General features: G+C 38.1%; 1 long non-coding RNA gene across 1 annotated transcript in view; it reads right to left on the bottom strand.

The window, feature by feature from the left end:
- LOC147756808 (uncharacterized) overlaps nt 1–22,591 on the bottom strand; it is a 76,831-nt gene that overhangs the window by 5,255 nt on the left and 48,985 nt on the right. Inside the window, exons 3-4 of the long non-coding RNA XR_015324135.1 lie at nt 18,608–18,744; nt 2,210–2,362 (exon numbers count right to left, since the gene is read on the bottom strand). This is a non-coding gene — a long non-coding RNA (uncharacterized LOC147756808). The remainder of the gene's footprint in view (nt 1–2,209; nt 2,363–18,607; nt 18,745–22,591) is intronic.

The raw sequence follows: 22,591 nt of genomic DNA, 5'->3' as shown, positions 1-22,591 counted from the left end.
TGCCATATAGACCAGGTTGTGTGTAAAAAGCTAACGTGTATGCAGCCTACTCTTTACATTTTCTGCTCGCTTTAACTAGCTAAGATTATGAAGTGGCCGTAGGTACAACAGTTCTCTGTATCTAAATTTTAATGAGTATCATGTTTTGAATAGCATCGGCACTTATCGCCGACTGTTCCCATTTGCATTGTAGGATAGTCCCATCAGGATCATTATGACGCCTTTGCATTAGGACGACAATAAAACGTGCATTTTGTCAAGGACAACCGACGAAATAGGCCACATGGTAGGAGAGACTCAACTCTGAAAGCTATCCATATCACCAATTGGTTATTCGTATACAAACTCAGTTAGCACACATGTGTACAAAACAACGTCGTATGTCCGAGCTCAATTAATTTCTCATCATTCAATTTCACAACACAGAACCAGCAGAAGCGCACTGCGAAGCTTTTAGCAGACCAAAAAATTGAGTTACAGCGATAAACATCGATGGCGGGGACTGGTTAAGTAACTCACGCGATGTTGCGCGTCGCGTTCATTTTTATGTAAAGACAATTGACAATTTTTACGTCACCTATTTCAAAATATAGGGGTGAGAAAATTACGGTATTACCTACCTTCAAAGTACCAAAAAAACAACACTGACATTAATAGATTGATAATCTGTGTCTGCAGTCTAAGAATATCTAGGAATAATTTTTTTCCCTTTCAAATCGACTCTGGGACGGCGTAACGAGCGGTTTAAACCCTAGCAGCACCTTTGTTACAGCAGTTGTCTTCCTTTCGGCGTACTTTCGTTCAGACAGACTGTCCTCATGCCGGAATTCAGCGGTCTGATATAGCAATCTAATATTTCTCCTTACGGACCATAGTAGAACCCTCGATCGAGCCTTAATTTGCATCAGCATAAATTGTCGTCACAATAGAAAGCCCCAACGGGCAACAGCTTTTTATTTTTTGGATCTTACTGTCATGGAAGCAAATGACTCACAGCGTTTTATGTACAGATCTTCCGTACAACACCTCCTTTTCCTACGGTCTAACAGCTGACAACAGAAACGCCATATCAACGACGTAATCCCATGCATCTAATCGCTCTTCCATGTGAAGCCCTACGGTATACACTCGGGCTTTGGTGTATGCCAAAGAAAGGAACTAATAGTTCCACATTTTTATATTCTTGTACAGGCAAACATGTTTTGTCTGCCAACGACCAGATGACGTTGGTTGTGAACGTCGACGATACCTGCCGTTCGCCGCTGCAACAATTAAGAAAACACTATATTTTGGGGCCGTCGATTGTTGAATTGAAAGCTGGTACGGTCAGTTTGTGCAGGCTCGACTTAAAATTAGCCTTGACGACAATTGGGCTTGTCCACACAAATTGCGCGCAGTTACGTACCAAAAATTGATCTTGTTTCTCGAAGATTACTTTGTTTGCACATAAGTTTCATATCAGCAGTTCTTTTGTGCAAAAAAATTTCCACCTTCCTATGTTGTTCACCTTTAATTTACATTGATAAGCTTGTCGAGATTGCATAGTGTGTATATTTTTTAACTTTATTATAAGTATTTTTTATTAAGTAATATCAAATTGTTGATAAACTCAATATTCCTAAATGCCATGGATGCCCAGCTCAATATACCTAGGTGTTGACCATGTAGGACATTTAGTCCAATAAATGATTTTAATATAGTTACTATATTGGCAAATGCTTATCGCTTTTTGTGAATGTCTACACGGAATAATGTTCCCTGCAAGAAAAACTGAAGTAATGCTTGGTAATAGCAGCTCAGTCTCAAAACTCGAAACATTTATCTAAGGAACCAGCTTATGAATAATTACGATATGTGTCATCATTCAATCAGTATAAGCAATGTGTCAATAAACGGTTAACATTCGCTATAGGTTACGCAAGAGAACGTATCAGAACTCCATTTGGAAAAGTAGCGTCCCTTATCATCTTGTGGGTTTTCAATCACGGAGATCTTCTACCGTATTTTGACACTACCTTTGGTGTGAAAACGCAGCGCTTTCGAGAATTAAAAATCGTTCAGAAAGATCTATTTTCAGACCTTATTCATGCAGTTGCCTAACTGTAAGCCTGCCAACGTCGTCATCCTTTATACATGCGTATAGTTTATTCAGATCTGTCTGTTTGTTAGCGGTAACTCATTTTCATCAAAGAGTTCCATGCACACGTACCCGTGTATGCGCTAAAATGCTCGAATACAAATACTTCAGGCTTGTTTCAGTATCGGAAGGTGTAACAGAGGTCGCCATGCATCCGCTTTCGTTCAGGTCGAACTAACAGCGAGCGCTCAAACCATGTGAATGTATTATTGTTTGGAGATAAACCTAGAAAACCAAAGAGACAGAATTACTATAGATATTCGTGCGCCTGGAAGATTAGAGGCGCGGCCTCCATCCGCCATTGTGTTTAGCGGCCACAGATCAAAATAGCAAAAGAAGAACGATTTGAACAGAGTATCGTATTGCAATCACATAAACAATGTTTTCTTCTGGACATGTGCAATTTCATAGAATGAACTCATATAATATAACAGCTCTTGGGCGTGTATGTCATCTCATTTTAATGCTTCAGCTAAAACCTAGTTCGTAAACAAACATATAATTTAGCACACAAGCAGACGACATTTCAGAACAGACTTCTGCACACAAAGTGCATACATTTTGGTGAATATTAATTACTGGTAGCCCCATAAGTGGCTGTGGTACACTGGTAACGTGCGAAAAAGTGCTTCGTAATAATACGGACAGCCAGCGTAGACAGTGATTGTATACCTAATAGCTGCACTGACTAGAGAGTTTTCGAATTGTAGAGAAGCTATTGTCGACATAGGTTACGAACTATAGAGACCCATACTGTTAAGAAAAGGTAGCTGAACTAAATAGCTAGGTAGTGACAAACAGTCGTTCACCTGCCTCGATCACACAAACATATATATATATATATGATAGAGTGGGTCAAAAGTTTTCGTTGACTAGTACTGGGTTGCCTAAAGGGTACTGATCGGTTTTTAAACGGAATTGCAAATAAGTAAATATTTTTGGATTATTTGACTAAATTGAATATGCGTCATTCTGAACGATGACTTCTACTGTTTTTTCTGGCGACACGATAACAGTCTTACCGTTAATCTTCTATACTGTCTAAGCAGAAAATTATGACAAAACTTTTGCATCCTTCTATTGAGCCTAACTTAATATCCTTAAGCAAGTTCTAAGAAATCCAAAACAGGCAGTAATCTGAAAATGCAAGTTCCGAGCAATACGGCGGATGAATTAAGAACTTTCCATCCAAGTTCATCTCATTTTTGCCGTCAACTAAAGGGTAGGTTGTCCAGCGTCATCACCGTAAAAGACAACGCCCTCTGTGTTCACTAAATTCGATCGATTTTTTTTCCATAGTTTGGTGTAACCTTGTTTGCTGTTGACCGTATGGGTATGAGTAAATCATTTGCTAGCCTGCAGCAGCTTATAACGCGTTATTTCCCTCCAGCCTCACAAAACACGTAGCATTATATTTCCTTTGATATCAATCTGAGCTCTGTTACGGGTTATTTCTTTCGTATTTTTTTTATTTGCCCATTGTTATCGTATATGATCCACTTGTTATCATTCGCTATTAATTGGATAAGGAATGGTTCGATTTTGCTGCGTTTCTCTGTGATTATGCGTCTGGAAATACGATTGAGTAATATTTCTGAGTGAATTCTTGTGGTGCCTAACTATTAAGCCTTCTTGTAGCCAGCTTTCTCCAAATGGCTTAAATTTTTGTGGTGATGGATGCCTACTTCCCTGATGATATCCTGGTTACTCGTATATAAGCCTTTCTCAACAGGATAATTTCATCAACTTTTTCCGTAATAGTTAACCACTACAGGAAATATCTTTCAGATCAAAACTTCCAGAGGGTAATTTACATCTTTGAGCCATTTTTACTACATTTTTAGATCGCATTACCTAAGACGTGTAGCTTGGAAGCCAGCTAACTGAAACACAGTCAATACAATCTCGATAATTCAATATATAAGTTTAAGTTAAGAATGAGAAAGTTTAAGCTTTATATGTAATATGTATATTAATTAGTATGTATATTATATTATCAATTATAATTAATATAACCACGTTATTAATATTACACTACAAAGATGTAGAAACATTCACGTGATATGTTTAAAAGACACAATAAGCAGTTATAGGTTATGTAAGATTGTTAAAGCCTAATCAATAGTACTTTGAACATACACCACTATAATATTTAAGTCTATAATAACATAATAGCGCAGGACTTGCAATGATATTGGAATGACCATATTACGAATATGTTTCACGGTTGAACCCCCTCTTTATCGCGATTATTTGCAGATGTCAAATAGAGACACTATAGCTGTCTGAAAATTGTTGACGCTTCCCATATATATATAACAGGCGTTTTCCAGGTCGGCAGCAATTGTATACGGTAATAACTATATATGAACTACATTTTGTAACTCCTTTTTAGCTCAATCTGGTTCTCCTATGGAGATAGAGGACTTCGGCAGCAATAACAGGATCATTAACACAGTATAGCAAAGATGGGAATAGATCACTTCACATAAGAATTGTATGAGCATCGAGATGTGCACTGCATCTAGGCTGACACACTCTACATACGCACCATTTTTCCCAAAAAAAAAAACAAAGAAAACAGGTAGCTGTGCGTGACGCTAGTCGGGGAGTTGACCCAAAGTTACAAGAGCTTTTTGTAATCATAGAAGATATAGTAAGAGCCGCAGTGATAGTTGTGTCGGTTCGTTTGGTGTTATGCGGTTCCGGTAGACATTTATGTTGTGATAGAACATGTTTCAGTAACAATAGCTGTTACTATATGATAACGAGGCATTTTTTATTGCTAAATACCACTAGAAGCTGCTGCGACTATCCGTAAAGCTGTAGACACACCACCAAGACAATTGGTGCTGGCGCTACCGTCGCTTATGATTAGTGGGGTAAGAAATAGGGAAAAAAAAGTGAGCAAAGATTAGATGTACCCAAATGATCCCCAGTACAGAAGCATATGAACTCGTTAGAGACTAAAAAGCCGTGCCGCATGTAAACGACTCAAAAGCAATGTACTCCAGCAGTATACGTGATAGTCATCACTCTTACACTAGGAATCGAGAAAACCTAACAGACAGATAACTGCGAAATGTGGGTGCTAACGCCAACGGCAAAATTAACGTAGCAATGTCCATATCTACTAAGCGTCGGAGGTGTGGGCACGAGCTTGAGATGCTCTTGCTGATGACTCCCACCGCTATGGCAGAACGGTTTCACTCGCACACATCCTCTGGTAAAAAAAAATGCTACTTGTTACTGCAACCGTATCATTCTACGACGTTAGGGGAGAATAGCAAAAGAAAGTACGGTACGATTATACCATATAAAATAGGATCTGAAAGCCGGCGATGCAAAAGGTATGCTTATTATACAATAAACAGAACCACTCGAATATGGCAAGGCATTTCCATGTACGCGTCTGGTTTAAGGGCTCAAGGACGAGGGGCATTTGCGACAGTGTATATTTGTTATAGGCGAATCGATGTAGGAGTGGTGACCGGGCAGTTCTGCTGAGTACCTGTATGCCGATCGACTGACAGAGATTAATGGTCACGTTTTAACGGTTTTGACTTTTGGAGAAGGGCTTTGATCTTTACAGTCTAAATCTTTACGACATGACCATAACTCAATTTACGTCTCACCGAGCACAGCTTTTTTCCTCGCGGCCTTCTACAGTTTTCTAAGCTAAATAAATGAATGTAGTGCCAATTCATAACCTAACATATTAAATATGTCTATCGAAGTACGTCAGTCACAAAGTGATTCTAGAAGGTATCACTATAAATAAACGGATCCGAGAAGCCATTTGGCATGCCGTCACACACTGACAGATGGCAGCGGGAATATCACTCACATGAGCTATCGTGGAGATATTATTTATAATATACACCTCTAACTAGAACAGTATAATGACTCCGTTTATATCTTTTTATGACGCGTCGTATGACTATAAATGCCTGTGCAGTTTATGTAGATCAATAAACTATGACCAAGTTGTAAGATCTATAATGCGATTGTTTCACCGCAATGTATATATAACGCATGAATTTTGAACATCGACAGTTAGCTTCACTCTTGATATTTAGCCATTATAGCGGTAAATAAGGAAACATATGAGTATGATATCTGTGTATAATTACTACGGCCTCTTACTTTATGTCTCTGTGAAAGATTGTATACGATAATTAACTGGATAGGACCACATTATTGAGCTCACGAGGTACATCTGTTTCACATGGCTGCCAGTAATAACATTTTGCTATTCAAGGTGACCTGCAATTTTCATCGTACCTTTGTTATCATAGCGCTTAACCTAGAAACTTTTCCTTTATTCCTATACTAATTTCTATATGTTTATCGTTGGGTTCAATCTCATAATGATCGCAGACGGCTAAATCTGTTAGGTACTTACATAGGCCGTGAATAAATGTGTACTATTTAACGAAATATACGTTCTGACTGAATTTGCTGGGTCTAGATCTTTTAGCTTGTTTCTGGTTTTACCAGATATCACTTATTAAAAATAACGAGCTGACAAATGAAAGATATAGCATCTTTTCGGGTGTGCAGCGTTGAATACCTCCGTTATGTGATCGTGTGCACTAGTTGATAAACTTTCTGAGTTTCAGAGGTCATAGCATCTTTATGGGGTAGTAGACTCCGAATTCAGATACGAGAGTCTTATACCAATGGATGAGCGATTGACTCAAGCTGACTACTCAAATCCGCTCCGTTTATCACCTGCGGTTTGAAAGGCCAGTGTTGTCTTATTGGCTTGAACGAGGTAGCATTTCGTCTGATTTCAAAGATATTACTTTGCCTACAAAAGGGTTTATGGATTCGTTGAATCAAATAAAAATTGATAAAAATAATAATTCTGAACAGATTGAGAATAAGGATATTCCAATAGCCTAGAATAAAATATACTCGTAGCATGTTTCATCAAGCACCAGTTTTTCTCTATTTTGAGTTTCTTATTCACAGCAACTAGAGGAAACTGGTCAGCGTATAGATCATATAATTTTCTCACACTGTTCAAGTAACTCCATGTTAGCTAAAACAGCCAGAGGTTTTAAGGCTCTAACCTCTATCACAACTTGCAGCTCGTTTTTCAAATACAGGCGCCTATTCTAAACTTCTAAACATAGCCTTTCTGTCCTGTGATGGAATACTCTTATAATTTGCCACTGGCCCATCTCAAGGATTCGGCTTCTCGCTACTCCGTCTGCGCATCTGCTTCAGCTGGGGGTGATTCGTACCCAAGATCATTTAAAGGCAGTTTGCACCGCTGCTCCGCTGAAGCTTTTTAAGTTCAGATGTAGCTTTAAACAAAGTGAACCAAATTCGTGTTAATGAGCCCCATTTGACGGGGCAAAGTTTAATTTCGTTTGAATATTTCTATTCGTTCTAAGCATAAGAAGCGTGATTGAGATCGACATCTTGGACGAGCATTGTACAGGAGAGCACTACCGTTGATCGTTTGTGTTATGGATAGTATACAATAGATATTTAAAAGCGGTATTTCGCAGCGAAAACGGGCCTCATAATTGTATTTTCTTGCCCATCGCAGAGTAACGATGCTGATTTCTCCAGGATGTCAATGATGTGATATATATATCACATCACTAACATAAGATATGTCTTATGTCTTGTGAGTAAGGGGCAGATGAAGGAATGAAAGATTTATATATAGTGTCTTTAAGATAGGCTAATACTATATAATTATGCATATTTTAAGATGTTGGAACTATTCATAGGGTCCTATTACATTATCAGCCAAAGCTGTCCTATAAACCTTCAAAACCATGTTGTACGGTAAGCAGATACAAGAAATGCGGTCTAAATTTTAACCTAAACGGAACGCATATTGACGCACCTTTTGAATAAAAGAGACTGTGTATGTATGTAGTATTATGTATGTATTAAATCAATACAATGGTTCTATGAAAAGTAAAACAATGTATCCGTTATCATTACATTGGTACGGCATACACCACACACAGAAAATCCTTCAAGACCGATCCAAGTTTTTCCTTGGTTCTTAGCACAAACAAAATTACGGCACTCAGTTCGCGTATTTCTATAAAAAAAGAAAAGTCATTTTGATTGCAATATAGATAGGTCGGTCGTTTTTTCACTAGAGCTGTCTGCCTGTTCCAATATCGATTCTGTGTAACACCTATCGTCGCGCAGTTCCTATGTCTCTTCAGTCTCGATTTCTTTTCTTTGCAGAATCAACAAGAAGATTGCATTATTGCTTTCTATGCCATAAAATGCAGGACCTAAACTAGATACTTGAAGCATATTCTGGCTTTTATGGTGCACAGCTCAACATAGCCTTGCAAAAGGTGCTGTCAAAGTTCTGCTTTATTTCTATCGCCTTGATTCCTTCCATTGTACAAAAGTATATTCTACTGTAGTTTTTAGAAACTTGACGATCAACGATTGGGCTCAGTAAGCCTTACTTTTACCTTTAACTTACGGCTGATTCTATTTACCGTGTATCCTCCTATCTTTAGTCCCTTGTATAATGAATCACTCGGAAAAAAAATAAGACCTGCGACGTAACTGGATCTACTTCGGTATCACGGCAAAACACGCAAAGAGTAGACTTGGACTGTGAAGTGTCAGCCCCGATGTGAAATACTATGTTCCGTGTTTCGTCCCATCGGATATAGGCTATCCAGTGCACTGATCTTTTTCTGACAGAGATATAAAATGTGCGGTAACAATATGTCAAAAAGACCATTTGACCACGCTGAAATTTGAACCATCAATGGCCGAATGTTTATAATTCCTGTGAGAACGCACTCTAAGTGATGCGCGTTAGCCGTTCTGACTACGCGGTTGCCGCAGCGCTTACGCCTAACAAAGGGTTGTTTCGTCAACTTACACACGTAGAAAGCAATACTATTTACTAGGTCGTTACTTTATCAGCTTTAGTTCATGTCGTATGTTAAAAAATAAACTGTAACTTCCTGTTTTTTTTCAACAACTGGATTCCAAAGCCTAAAGTTTACTTATGATTCTGGAAACACAATAACACGGATTTCTTCTTGCATCTTAAATGGGTCGCCTCTTGTGTCCCGTATTTTATCGAAGAATGTGTACTTCGGAAAACTATTCTCCCCTATGAATAATCCATAATTTTCATGTGTCATGTGGGTCTCATCAGCGCTAATTATATCATTCTTTATGAAGTTGTCGCGTATCTGAAGGCGATCACTGAACGTTAATCATGTCCTTTCTCACCGACATCAAGTGTCAGTAGCTTTTACCTTCAGAGGCTTTATAACGCGGCATTCACTCGCCTGCGCAGTTCTCCTGAATTCACTTGTTCTTTTTAACAACCGTACACGATTGCATATGCTGCCACCAGTTCTACTTGACTGTGTAAGTTGCTTAACTCCTGTATTGCTCAGTTCCTCCTGTTCCTCCTTTATCTACCTCAAATAAACTGAACGTCGACATCGCGGCCTGTTATTTTAAAACCTTGCTCGTTGTTTGTTGCTGGAGACCAATAGTCCTTTTGTAAAATCCAGGGAAACAGAAAAAACATACTCATGCATTTTTGTGACCAGCTAGAGGGGCAACAGCTATACGGGTCAACACAATAACGTACGACAAGCGCTTTGCGATGGCTCAATATGTCATTGAGGTGACAGTATTTGTTTGCATGCAGATAATCTGTACAACGGAAATCAAAATGGAATTTCTTGTTACCGGCAATGTCTAGATCTTTTGCAAGAATTCGGTTAGAAGAAAGGAATACGCGTAACAAAAGTAGGTGTTTTAAAAAAGCTGTTCGTCTGGAATAGCAATAAGCTAGACCGTTATCTTGAAATAATTCAAGATCTCAGACTTGAAAATACAGTCCGCGCATGAAGACTGAAGTTACGAATACTACTTATATAAGCTGCGATATGCGTGGACCTTGTTTTACGTACAAGGCGTCAATGTCCACTGTGCTAACATCAAACGTATGTTTAATGGAATGATAGATTGACTGGTATTAAGTGGTTGGTATTTGGCATTTTCACATTAAGAGAACAGACGCACGAATACGTTGAAAAGAACACCATTTCGATGGCGTTGGAACTTATCCAATATGAAAAAGAGTATAGTCGTTTATATCTATACGAAATATAGTTTTTACCATAGTTTCACATAAATTGAAATCATGTTAAAAATTTCGTTAAAAATAATTTCTTAAATGACTTAGAGAATGCCACATCTACTTGAACTAGCGGAACATGGAAAGCTATGTTGGATACTTTAGATTCACCGGACTAAGACGCTACAACGCCTAACGACTGACCATGCTTGCTAAAGCCTCCGGCTATCATATTCAATTTATGCAAAGGCAGAACATTTTTTCCTATGATGGAGAACTGCATCGCAAGTGGAATGCAGGATAAATTTATGACCGCAATCGATTCTACCGCGTTCTGAAAGCAAACTTTTCTTCTTCGACGATCATCAGCGGTGGCATGGAGGACCAAACACACGATAGCGACATAAATCGGAATCGATAACGATATACTATAGTAAACTGTTGATTGAGCTTCTCCACGGGTTCTCTGGCTTACGTTAACGGTTCAAACGTAACACGATATAGAAATTATCGTATCTAGTTGTTTAAATTTAACACGATGTTTAGAATTTTTTATACACTAAGCATTGTGATTTAAGCGAGTTTAACAATATATTTCTAAGTGCGACAAATCCGTTCATCAAGACGAAGTTTAACTCCAGTGCTGAATAGACCTACTTGAAAAATGTCGACACAGCGGGTTTTAGGTTCGATCACGTTCCGTACTAATAGAACTAGGCCAATTAAATGATCTAAATCGATTATCACCATCATCGAGGCTCGGCTAGTTTTGAAGCTATTATATTCCATAGTGCATTCGACAACTGTCACACTCGCAAATACGTACCACGTGATCATTCGAGTTTTTTTGGAACCTTCTAAACAATAAGAGTCTTTTGCTTTACACAACCCTAGCTTTTTCCAATACATCGATTATTACATATGGCATATGATTTGAAATAAACCAGTCACTTTCTAATGTTATCATCAAGACTATCATGCGAACAAAGAACGCCTACTTCTAAAAACCATAAGAGTAAAAAGGCTGTCTATAGAAAGCTTTCGGATTTCGAGCCTGTTAAGAATAGACTCAATGGTCTAATGGATTTTTCTAAGAAACCTAACATTAATCAGTCATAGAGCATTGTGAACCTGCTCACATCAGTTATATTAATATCCTGCTGGCCACTCAAGTGCAAAAACTACCTTCACAGAGTTGGCTACCTTAACAATTAGAATATTCCGGGAAACAGGAAAGTCGCAGGCTTGAACCCAACTCCGCACCCCGTGCCTTTACATTAGAGATTTTTGCTAAAGGAACTAAAACTAAACACCATTTATGTTTTATTACGAGCCAAATTCCTCGAGAGTTGGCTACCTACTATGGTCAAGTGCTGTGGGCCGCTTTAGCCGAGGTAGCCTTTGCCGTACCTATCGTGTCCACTCACAAGGTTGCAAGTATGACCACCACTCAATAAGAAACCCACCGAAGAGATCCGATCTGCGTAGTGGCCGTTTCACTCTGGAATAGTTGCTATAATAAAATTAACATGAGCACAACTTTTCAATGGTTTTTCGAAGGATGCGAAGTCTTTCTATGATGATAATGTGTGTTTACTGTGGAACATTCGAAAGGCAATTTATCTGACACACGGAGTAAGTTTTCCGGCCACCGAAACGCCTGTGACCTTGTCACCGGTAAGTAACAAAACCCGTATCGAGCCAACAAGTTATACACTTTGTCTGCTGTTTACTTATTAATATCGTAAAACCCGTAAGCCTACAGCTTGATGACAATATATATTGTTCACAAGGACATGAATTAGTCAGACATTAATAATGACTAAAGCCATTTCTGATCCAGTACCTACCAAATTCTATTCTGTTAAGCTCATTCTGCTAGTAGGACAAAGGTCACTCCTTGTATCATAAAACCCGTTACAGATAGGCTACAGAGCGTATTAAGTGGATAGCAGATTTAAACTTCATATTGCAGTACTATGCTCTAAAATCACTCCTAGACTGACTAACATTTTTCGCTCGTCGTAAACAATGATCGTTGCCCCGCTGTGCATTCATCGGATATCGTAATCCTAATTACAGGGTGTTGCCTAATAATTCCCACTATTCAGTAACCGCTTTTCGACAGACAGTGTACACACTGAACAAAGTAATCTCGTAATTGAAATCAGTATATTTAGAAGTACATTACAAACATTTCAATTTTTAACTGCCTATTACGGCCACAAGCAGTCAAAGGCGTCGCTTTATTATAGAGAGGGAAACCTAAGAAAATCGAAAACTCAAATGTATCGTTCGCGCAAATACAGCAATGGATCTAAAACGGAAAGAAGTTTGTACCGACATGGCAAAAAGATAACTTTCATATAATCGTTTAGTAGGTAGTCTTAACGACATTGTCTATTTTTGTGACCAATAAGGATGCATCTCGAGAAGTCTGCAGTCTGATCTGATGACGACAAATTTAGGCAGGCTCTGTAGTTCCCCCATATCCTATGCTTTGATTTCTTTGTTTAGTTGAGGATCCGTCGCTTCTGGAGATGTTTCCTGAGAAATTTAGAGCAAACAAATAGACGAAGTCGTCCATCGATATGTCGGCCCGTAGATCCATCAGTATCTTACGCTCTAACATGCAGTCAAGCTGATTCAAGGTGACTGGCAGGGAAAAATTATACGTTTGCATCTGGCAGGCGAGAAGGCAGTTCGGCTGGAAGAATTTGTGCGATTCAAAAAAGCGCGGACAATCAAACGATAGGAACGACAGTTAGACGTAGCTACGGCAACGTATTGTTTTGAAAAATAAGGAAACGTCCTAGATGATAGAATGTTAAAGAAATGAGGCTGAAATTCTTTAAATGTTGGTTGTAATTTAGCAATGATGACGAAGAGGCTATTTTGATGAGTTCGCAACGTCGTTAGACACTGGTAAAGGCAAAAACGCGAACTATCCTGAGTGGGTAGTTAATTTACAATAGTAAAAATAATATTAATAATCCATAGAGTATTTCTCATGACGTGACCTTTGTACTAGCATTTGCGAGTACTAAATTCTGCACCTTTTTATTTTACACATTTATGAATAGATTTTTCAAACTTCAGTCATACTGATTAGTCGCTTTACTAAATTTTCGAAAAGACTGAAGGAGCCCTCGACTCGGGCTCGAGAACCGTCGTATCGAGAAAGCTGGCACAACTGAAGGTTCCTTTAAAAGTGCCATAATTTACAAACGGAACATACAGAATAACCTTTATTAACTTTGATAATGATGTTGTAGAGAGAAACAAAGCCAAACAAAGCACGGGATTCGCATAAGGCGATGCTCTACATGTTTGTCATCAACCTTCTGAGGGAACAATTTTAGTTACAGCACAAGCGAATTTTACCTATAACAGGCGTCACCGCAAATTTAAACAACCGCGTCGTCGAACTTGTTCTTCAAATTTACAAGAACATGACAGACATCATGAAGCTTAAAAGAAAGGAAAGGCTTGTTAACCGTGACTCATTTTGTCTGAACGGAACGACCCGGAAAACAGGCTACTTGTTTACGTACGCCGGCTTAACGGTAATGGCAACAAGCGTATCTTTCGCTAATCGTACAGAGGAAACAAGGTAGCAAAGGCCAAGGCTGTTATAATCGAGGATCAATAAAAGCTACCAGTTGAGATAAAAATTGTTCAGTTGGAAGATTGCACCGGCTGTCACATACGATACCGTGATTTGTCAAGAAAAATTAGGTGTCCGTAGTCTATTAAGTTTGTGTAATTTCAGTAGATTCCGGCCTAGAGTAGTGTCGGCTTAGACAGTAACATCTCGTAACTGACTAGTATACTAGTCTACCGGTACTTCGGCATTCATTGAAGGTATACGAAAAACATCTAGCCTCCCGGAAACAGAATTATACTGGACGTTTACGTAGACACAACGGTCAAAATTGGCGAACGAAAATCCTTTATTTGTTGTCGTTCACGAGCGAAAGCGGTCGCGATATTATAAAACGATCCGCTGTGCGCGAGCTCCGTCATTCTATTTGCTAAACCCAAGGATACCACTAACAGAACGAAAATTATTTTTATATTGTTCTATATACCATTCCAGCCGGTGTAGCCTAACTAGATCAGCTAACTAGTTTGCAAACTCCAATGACTAGCTAGTTTATATATATGTTCATACATGTGCGCAGTCAAATCTTACAACATGTATTGCACATTTGTAGCTTTAAACAACTGTGTGAAATCGTATCAATAAATGTGCAATAGTAGGTTCTCCCTATTGAAACGAGGAAACGTGGCCTACTCAGTTTCAGGCCACTGCGTCCTGCATACGATACGAATTGGAAACAGCACATGGCGCGCATGGGCAGGTATATACATCAGATTGGAGCGGCCAAACTAGATATAATCAATTGGAACATATATTAGCTACACTTTCATATATTTCCTCTGTCTTCCTGCCAACTATCCATAACGAACAGAGAGTATTTGCTAATTCCAGAAATTTTCGATATACATCCAACGTAACAAAGTCATGACTACGGCGACAGCTCTAAAAAAAAATTGAAAAGACCGTTGCCCGCCGTGAAATATAGTAGTTAAAAGCAAATCGCATACTTTTTAAATAGAAAGATGTATAGAAGAATAGCTAGATGGGAAGTTGCATTAGAAGGGTCTGAAACAACATCTTTAACAGAATCGTTGGAAAAAGCTGTTTCTTCATTCCGCAATTATATTTGTAGCCATTTATCTTTATCATTAGTAGTAGTAAAATTAGAGGGATCTCTAGAAACGAAAAAATAATACTATCGTTTTCATAGGATATTTCTTATTTCTAATGATTAATGTGATAATGTTATGATGATAGCTATATAATCTATAGTGTGAAAGAATCCCGAATGAGAATTAGTTCATTTTGCTAATAAAACCAATAGAAAAATGTCGCTCTAGTTTGTTTCCAGTGTGGAAAACTAATCGGAGATGCCGTATATATAACAAAGGAAATTCCCTGTACGGGATTTGTATGAGACTTCCATACGCCCTCCCTCATTATAGTGAGTTTGTTCAACTACAGAGCCGATCCGAAAAAAGCTATTGTTTGCTTTTCTGAGCTGATGGTCATTTACAAATTAAAAGCTCCACAATAATATCCTCACAGAGTTAAATATCTACATTACTAGAAAGGATTGAGGATTAAGGCATCGTTTACTTGACGAAATGGTCGAAAATCATATATCGTGGCGGTGCTGAAAAGGACTTTTGCCTGTTAGTTAGATCATGATCGCTGGGCACGTCCAGCTTACATCCCTCATGTCATCTCCTATTTTATTTCTATACAAAAGCATACAGTAGGATTCCTTTAATAGTTTTCATATATGTCTAAAAACAATATGTAACTTCAACTTTAGAGACGGCTGCAGCTTTTAGGCAGTTTGATTTGAAATGGAATTAATTCGTCCATTCAAGTAACTTCCTAGACTTTGATAATACAGTAATATTAGTATACCAACAACAATTATTTTCCTACATAATTAAATAATTTGCATAATGGTAATTTTGTTTTATTTTAAGTTTTAAGCATTTGTTTATTAGAGTACTTTCAAGGTTTGATTTACTCTCTTCATAGAACGAAACGATTTTTTTAGACCAGCTTACCGTTCTAAGATGTCTCATTGCTTTAAGGCCAATTATTTTCTTATCTTGTTATGTTGGACTACTACTAACTAGCAACGGTCACCCTTTTCACAGTCGCGGTGCGAATCAAGTATCACAGCGCGGTACCTAATCTGAAATAGGTCAGTCGTTTGTCTCGCAACAACGTGGTTTATAATTATAATTCATACTTCCCAATATCGAAGGCATTTACACAAGTTTTAATTACGCAAAGAGTTCTTTAGTTGCAAGCCGAACTTCATAATTTACTGTCAGATTCACTCTGCTATCCTCGGTGACAACCTTTATGGTACACTAAGTGACATAGGTCACGATGTCCTCTTTTTGGCAATTTTATAACCTGAACTTTACCGTGACGACAGAAACCACCATAAGGAAACGTAGCTGGCGCCACCTACTGCCGCCAGCATAACACTTTCAATTCAAATTGTTCCGCGGAGGACACAAACAACTTAATAATGATAGTCGCGTTGCATTTAAATACACTGAGGATGGCAGAGGACAATAAATCTAATATACCTTTTTCCTAAAGAATATGAAGCACTGCCTAAAGCTCTTCGAGTAATTAACGTAATATTGGAACTGTATTCACTGTAAATTCGTTGTTCTGGAGGAAATCTACGTTTTTTTAAAAAAAAAAGACGTTGTTATAATAATTAAATGCATCGTCTGAATACATGATGTCCGCTGTATACGCCGAGTATCTCAAGTGTTCGAATTCGATGTCTAAGTTTTAGCACTTACTAGGCGGGGTCTATTCTGCATGTTGCGATGCCCAGTTAAGTTCCAAGCCCAGATACGACTAGCGCGAGGAGAAACTACTTGTCATACAGTTTATTACTGATCGATGGTCTACTGCCTACACGGTCATCATAAATCCAAGGGGATTTTGATAAGTGTGCTAGAAACGTTATCCGAGAACAGAAACGTCAGCTTGCAAATGAACTTCCCTGGTTGATTTTCAGTAAGTAATATATACCTTTGTTCATATGTTTGTACTCGTTACTTCGTACGTTTTGTTTGTATGACGGACAGCTTGAATAAAACATGATAACTCTCACTGTACGTGTGTGAAAGCTAGTTGTTTGCTTTATGGGTTTCGTTAACCACGTAAAATTAGTAAATTAAAACCAGTGGAATCAGTATAAACTGTGGCTTGGCTTCCTATAGCGTTATTGCGGTAGGAGTCTGCGCTTGGTTGTGATTGAAGATAAGCTTTTCCGTAGGAGCTAAGTAGCCACGCCAAACCGGATCGAAAAACCATCTTTTTTTTGGTGATAATATGATGAGCGAAACAGGAGCTATCAGCACACGTGCCGAATAGAGATGAACTCAATCCGCCGCAGCGTGCACATATAACATGCACTTCCGCACATATATTTTTTGTGGACTTGAGTTCGATAAAATCAATAGAACATATCCCACATATAACAGGGTAACTTTCAACGCATCATAAACTAATAGCAGCAAATGAATAAAAATGGCGATCTTTTGTTTCGTCTTGTAAAGTCGGATGACGATTGATTCCGCTTGGTTTTACCTAGTTCATAAAATAGCAAAAATAGTTCCAGTGAAAATAATCCACGTCCCATTCAGATACTTTTCTGTTTTAATCAAATTTGCGTCAGCTCCGCTTTTCCAGTCATCGTTAAGCCCGAAGCATCGTGCCACTTCACTGAAATGGAGTGCACGAGGCTTTGCTTTCGGTATTCTATTCGCTAAAGAAGACCCATAAACTTCGTCCGCGTTCGTCTCGGTATATACAAAAAGTTCTTGTGAAGTCGGCTTGCCTTTGACCTCAACAAATTAGTGGATTAGTGACCCAGTACGCCAATTCTATAAGCCATCATGAAGGTGCAGATGTGACCATCACTTCGGCTATTCATAATCCCATTTCGTGTAATTCCAGCTCCTAGCAATATGACTTGAATGCTTGCAACAATCGACATCGTCTGCATAGCAAACGTCAGGTGGAAGGCTATATGATGTCAAAATATTAGCATATTGATTAGAACGAGTAAAACCAAGTATCTTCAAGTATTCGGCTTATTAGGAACATCGGCCGAACGCTGTGAGCTTCTGCTCTATTTACATCGGGCAATTTCGTCTGCCATCTAACGACGATATGGCATCTGAGAAATATTGTTTGTATTGAGAACGACGGATTCTATCTGCGTTTAGAATGGTAAAAAACGAAAACCGTCTTTTTCAATGCCTAACATTATCTATTTAAAAACGCTAACACTACAATTTTCAGGTGAACAAATACAGTTGAAAGGAACTTTACGGGCCTGAGGAATAATTTATCCTTTTCCTTGTGCAGTTCTAATTTGTTTATTAGGAAAGCCAATTGCAAATAAAAATCATGAAGAAGGCGTAACTCCAATAGTGCCTTTGAAAACTTAAACTTAGCAAGACTACCTTCATTTATAAGAGAATTCCCTGACAGGAGTTCGATACTTACACGCGGTGCCCTCATATAAATCATAACCCTTTCAACATAAGAATAACGAGAAATAGCACATATAATTTAATTATATAAGGATCCGTGGTAAACCTTGAAGATTTCTCCGCTATTTTTAGAATAAAAATTAGTTACGCCATTCGTTATTTAATTCTTATCACCTCAGTGTAGCAAAGCTGGCTTCGGCGGTTCATACCTAGACTGGTTCATTTTAAGTAAAAGAAGAACTTACTGAGAACTTCAAAACAGGCCTTAACTGCACTCTGAAGTCAAGAGCGTCCTGTCTGCATCCGTAAGAAGGTATTGATTCGTCGTCGTCGTTAATTTTTCAGACGGGTTCTAGCCGACGTTTCTGCTCTGCCACTGCACCTGTCGCTCATAGTGTTTTATAGACCACAAGATTAATATTCAATATTAGATATGCGTTTTGGTAACTATGCATGTCCTGCTCAGATCGATTTAGGTGGACAACCTGTTTGGGCCTTATAACATAGCATTAACTTTAAATAACGCGCGTCAATCTATTACTTTTTTTTTGCCATCATTGAAGTTAGCTGCAACGGGTTTCGGTAAGGGGCTGCAATTTCAGACCTTTAGAAGAAAATATGTTGCTGCTAGGACGTTTCTGTAGCGCGCAGAAGACATTAACTTAGCCTTTATGTAAATTTGAAATTAAAACAACACGTGCCTTTACATAATACACACAGCTGTAGTTTGTGAGTTCCCTATACTAGAACCTTGTTTACCGTCAATCTTACCACAAAATAAATTCTAACATCAATCTAGACAGAAATATTATGTGTTAAGTAATTTTAGTCATGCTTAAAATGTCGAACGTGATATGGTACTGGAAATTAGTGGTAACTCACACACAGAAATAGTTGTTTTATAAAGAAATAGTTGGTTTATAAAGAATTGGCTTTCACTTCATTAAAATTGCCGTCATTTTTTATTCTGAGTTATAGAGAAATTATTGTGTGTAGCAAGAATGAATGGATACCTCAATTAAGATGAGAAATCATGAGGTGTTATTTCAGGAACATTGAAGTACAGAAACGAGCGCCTCGACGGTAGCCGTAGTATGTCATAGTAAAATGTAAAAAAGAAAGAGATTCCGATTCGTTATTCTTGTAAGTGTTGTTATGTCTGGTAATCTAGTTTTCCTCATTTTTGAAAGCAGCTTTTTATGGCCTGTTTTCATTTGTTGGCAAATTTTCTTCATTGAAAAAAATAAAATATATATGTTTTAGTGCGTTTCGTAGGAATTCGGTAGACTGCAGCGGTAGACTGTAGACGGTCCAGTAAACAACTGAAGTCTGTTCAATAGCTAATAATTCACGTGTATTTTTTCTGTAATAAGTGTACACTATGACCTAGCACCTTAAAGCTTCTATTTATAAGCACCTTACTGCGTTTGTCATTGATCGAAAGAGACGCAAGCTAAAATTAAGCTAAATCCACTTACTCTACAGTCTAGATGTACTCAAAATAATGTATTTAATGAATTCCAAAATAATTAGATGTAAATTGCGGTGAATACTCGAATGAGGTGAAATACTCGTTAGTATTTGTGATGACGTATATGCTTAATCCGCTTACGTGACGTCTTTGTGGCCACTGCGTACCGTTATTGAGTCCCAAAGAGGCCTTATATCGATTTATGTTATCGCTGTTTTTTGTGTACGATTAATGTTGTAAATGAATTTTTAAATATTATTGGTGATTTTCAACGACGTGCGCGAATGGTGAATATTTATAGAGTTTATGGAATAGCTGACGCGAACTACTACGGTGGTCCTCTCGCATAGTTATGCCGGACATACGCGTAGCACCATAACTAGATAAGGGCTCGGTTTAGTTAGAAGTAAAAAATCTTTTAAATACGCCGGGTATAACAAGTACTTGTTACCGGTACTTGATCAATTCGAAAAACAAAACACTTAACAATCCCGGAGGCTCCACCTGGAAAAAATCGGTTGTAAGCCTGTAAGCTCTATTACAATCATTTTCGTATCCTCTGTACTTTGCCAAACATAAAAGGAAGACTAGTTAACTATGACGTAACCTTCTCTGAATTTGTTAGAGTATATAATCTAAAACCCTGCCTAGCCCTCAATTTCAGGAAATGCGTGCTACAAGTTCATGTAACTTGTACCTGTCACAGAACACACAAAAAAAGTTAAAGCGTCCTGTAAATTGTAATTTCTGTTACCAGATTTCATGGCAGCCGAAGATGATTTTCAAGCCGTAACAAACACAGAGCGCCTGTGCCATAATGAATCCAGCCAGGAAACGACAAAGAACGCGAACATCTAGCAAACTCTTCTAATGATGCTTGCCTCAAAAAAGCAATAATTAGGTATGAATGTATTAGATAACTAGGTATGTGACCTGTAACATGTGGCCATTTTAAAATCATGCAGAATATTTAAAAAAAAAATAGGATAATTAGAAATGGTGGGAATTCAGATAATGCAGCCTATAACTGTTCTGGCCTAAAAACTACAGCAATTGGTAATTATTGATAAACGCAAGGTTACATTTTGACGTGGCAGGCGCTAGCATTTTCCGTTATTGGAAGGGTTGATTTAGTCTCGGAAGAAGTGATCGCGAACATAAACGCAACAAATAAGCAGCGAAATGAGCCCGCGAAATTCGAAAATAACTTTATGGTAAAGAGGTCAGTGAAGAAGATTTAAATGCCAACCTATATAGCCTCAAAGGTGAGTACATCTAGAGTTGAGTGAGCTTTGGAGTAGAGCGCTTTTTAGCACTTTAGCGCATATTTAATTTTGAATCGTGCGATGATATATGTGTTTATAATGTGGGCGGCAAGCGAATCGGGCTGTTTCTTTTCTGTCATTGTCTTTGAAGAAATGTGCCTTTCTGTGTATGATCCAAGTTGATTTGTCTACGTTTTCGTTAAACTTGCGTTATCCATATACAACAAATGTTTATTGATGTCATGGGGTTCCTGCATTCGACAACTAGAACGGTCTTCAGAAAGGGAAAAGCCAGAAACTAAATTGTGAACTGTGTAATGGCATTCAGCTTCATTTTTTTTCTAGCTAATGTCATTACAGATACGCACAAATATTTTCGGTAGTTATAGCTATTTTTCAGAGTTACTTTCGCAAGGTTTGCAATAATACATACGGATTTCTATGGAGACTTCTCAGTTGCACAAGCCGAAGAACGTCCAGTCGATGTTAACTTTATAACGTTAGACCCAGGTTTGAAAAGCATCTTCATACTAGTGTTGTGCTTTGAGACGTGTGTTTCGGTAAGAAATAATTTTTTTTCGATAGTAGCGCTCGAACGAACGAATTCCTTGTCACGTTCACAACATCTTCCCCATATATTGTACATGTACAGCATCACAACAGGCATCTGTTTTAACAACTAAGTGTTTCCTTATATTTGTTGTCTAGTTGGATTTCTACATTTCTTCGTTATAACAACTGCTACCCTTTTCAAATAGACTCTAGCTTACGAGCAGTCGGTAATAATGAGTTCGAAATTCATCACTTGCGTGATAGTTTTCATCATATGTGCACATACGTTTGGCCTCTTTTGCCCTGTCCGACGCATCAAAGGTGTTTATTTGGCTTCTTATTAATAACAAGTGTATTTAACTAATAAATTAATTTGCTAACAATAGGGCTTATGCTCAAGCAAATATAAGTGTTTTTAACTAGTGTTATTTAACCGCAACCAGCTTGACTAGCATTCCTATATATCATCAAAAACTCCCAGTGTTGTTTTCCTTCCTTTGGAAACATTTGCAATCTCGCTGATTGTACATGAAGCCGAATTAGAAACACTGGAGATATCACTTCAGGGAAGAAACGAGTACTACTTGTTTCTCGAGCCTTGAAAAGCAGACGTTGTAAAAGGTAGTCCATGTTTAAGGCGAACCTACATTTAGTCTTGCATAATCAAAATTGTCTTCGATTCCAAATTTTATACAAACCTAGAGAGTAAACTCTTGTCATTTTGATCTGCTACTAAACATCGGTTGTTAAATAACGAGTCGTTAGAGCCATTTTGTCTGATGTTAATATTAGTGAGTTAAAGTATTTCAGTCACAGCCGGGGCGTACCATTCGCAGAGTTGAGTAAAATTAGGTTTAATCACGTTATACCTGAACTCTGTTTCATTGAAGGGAAGTGAGGCACAGTAAACTGATATAGCCTTATATATCAGTTTAGTTTAT

Source organism: Varroa destructor, unplaced genomic scaffold (assembly GCF_002443255.2).
Source record: "Varroa destructor unplaced genomic scaffold, Vdes_3.0 BEIS01000003.1, whole genome shotgun sequence".
In the NCBI taxonomy this organism is placed as follows: domain Eukaryota; kingdom Metazoa; phylum Arthropoda; class Arachnida; order Mesostigmata; family Varroidae; genus Varroa; species Varroa destructor.
Note: the sequence above shows the minus strand (reverse complement) of the source record. Positions and strands in the feature narration are given on the sequence as shown.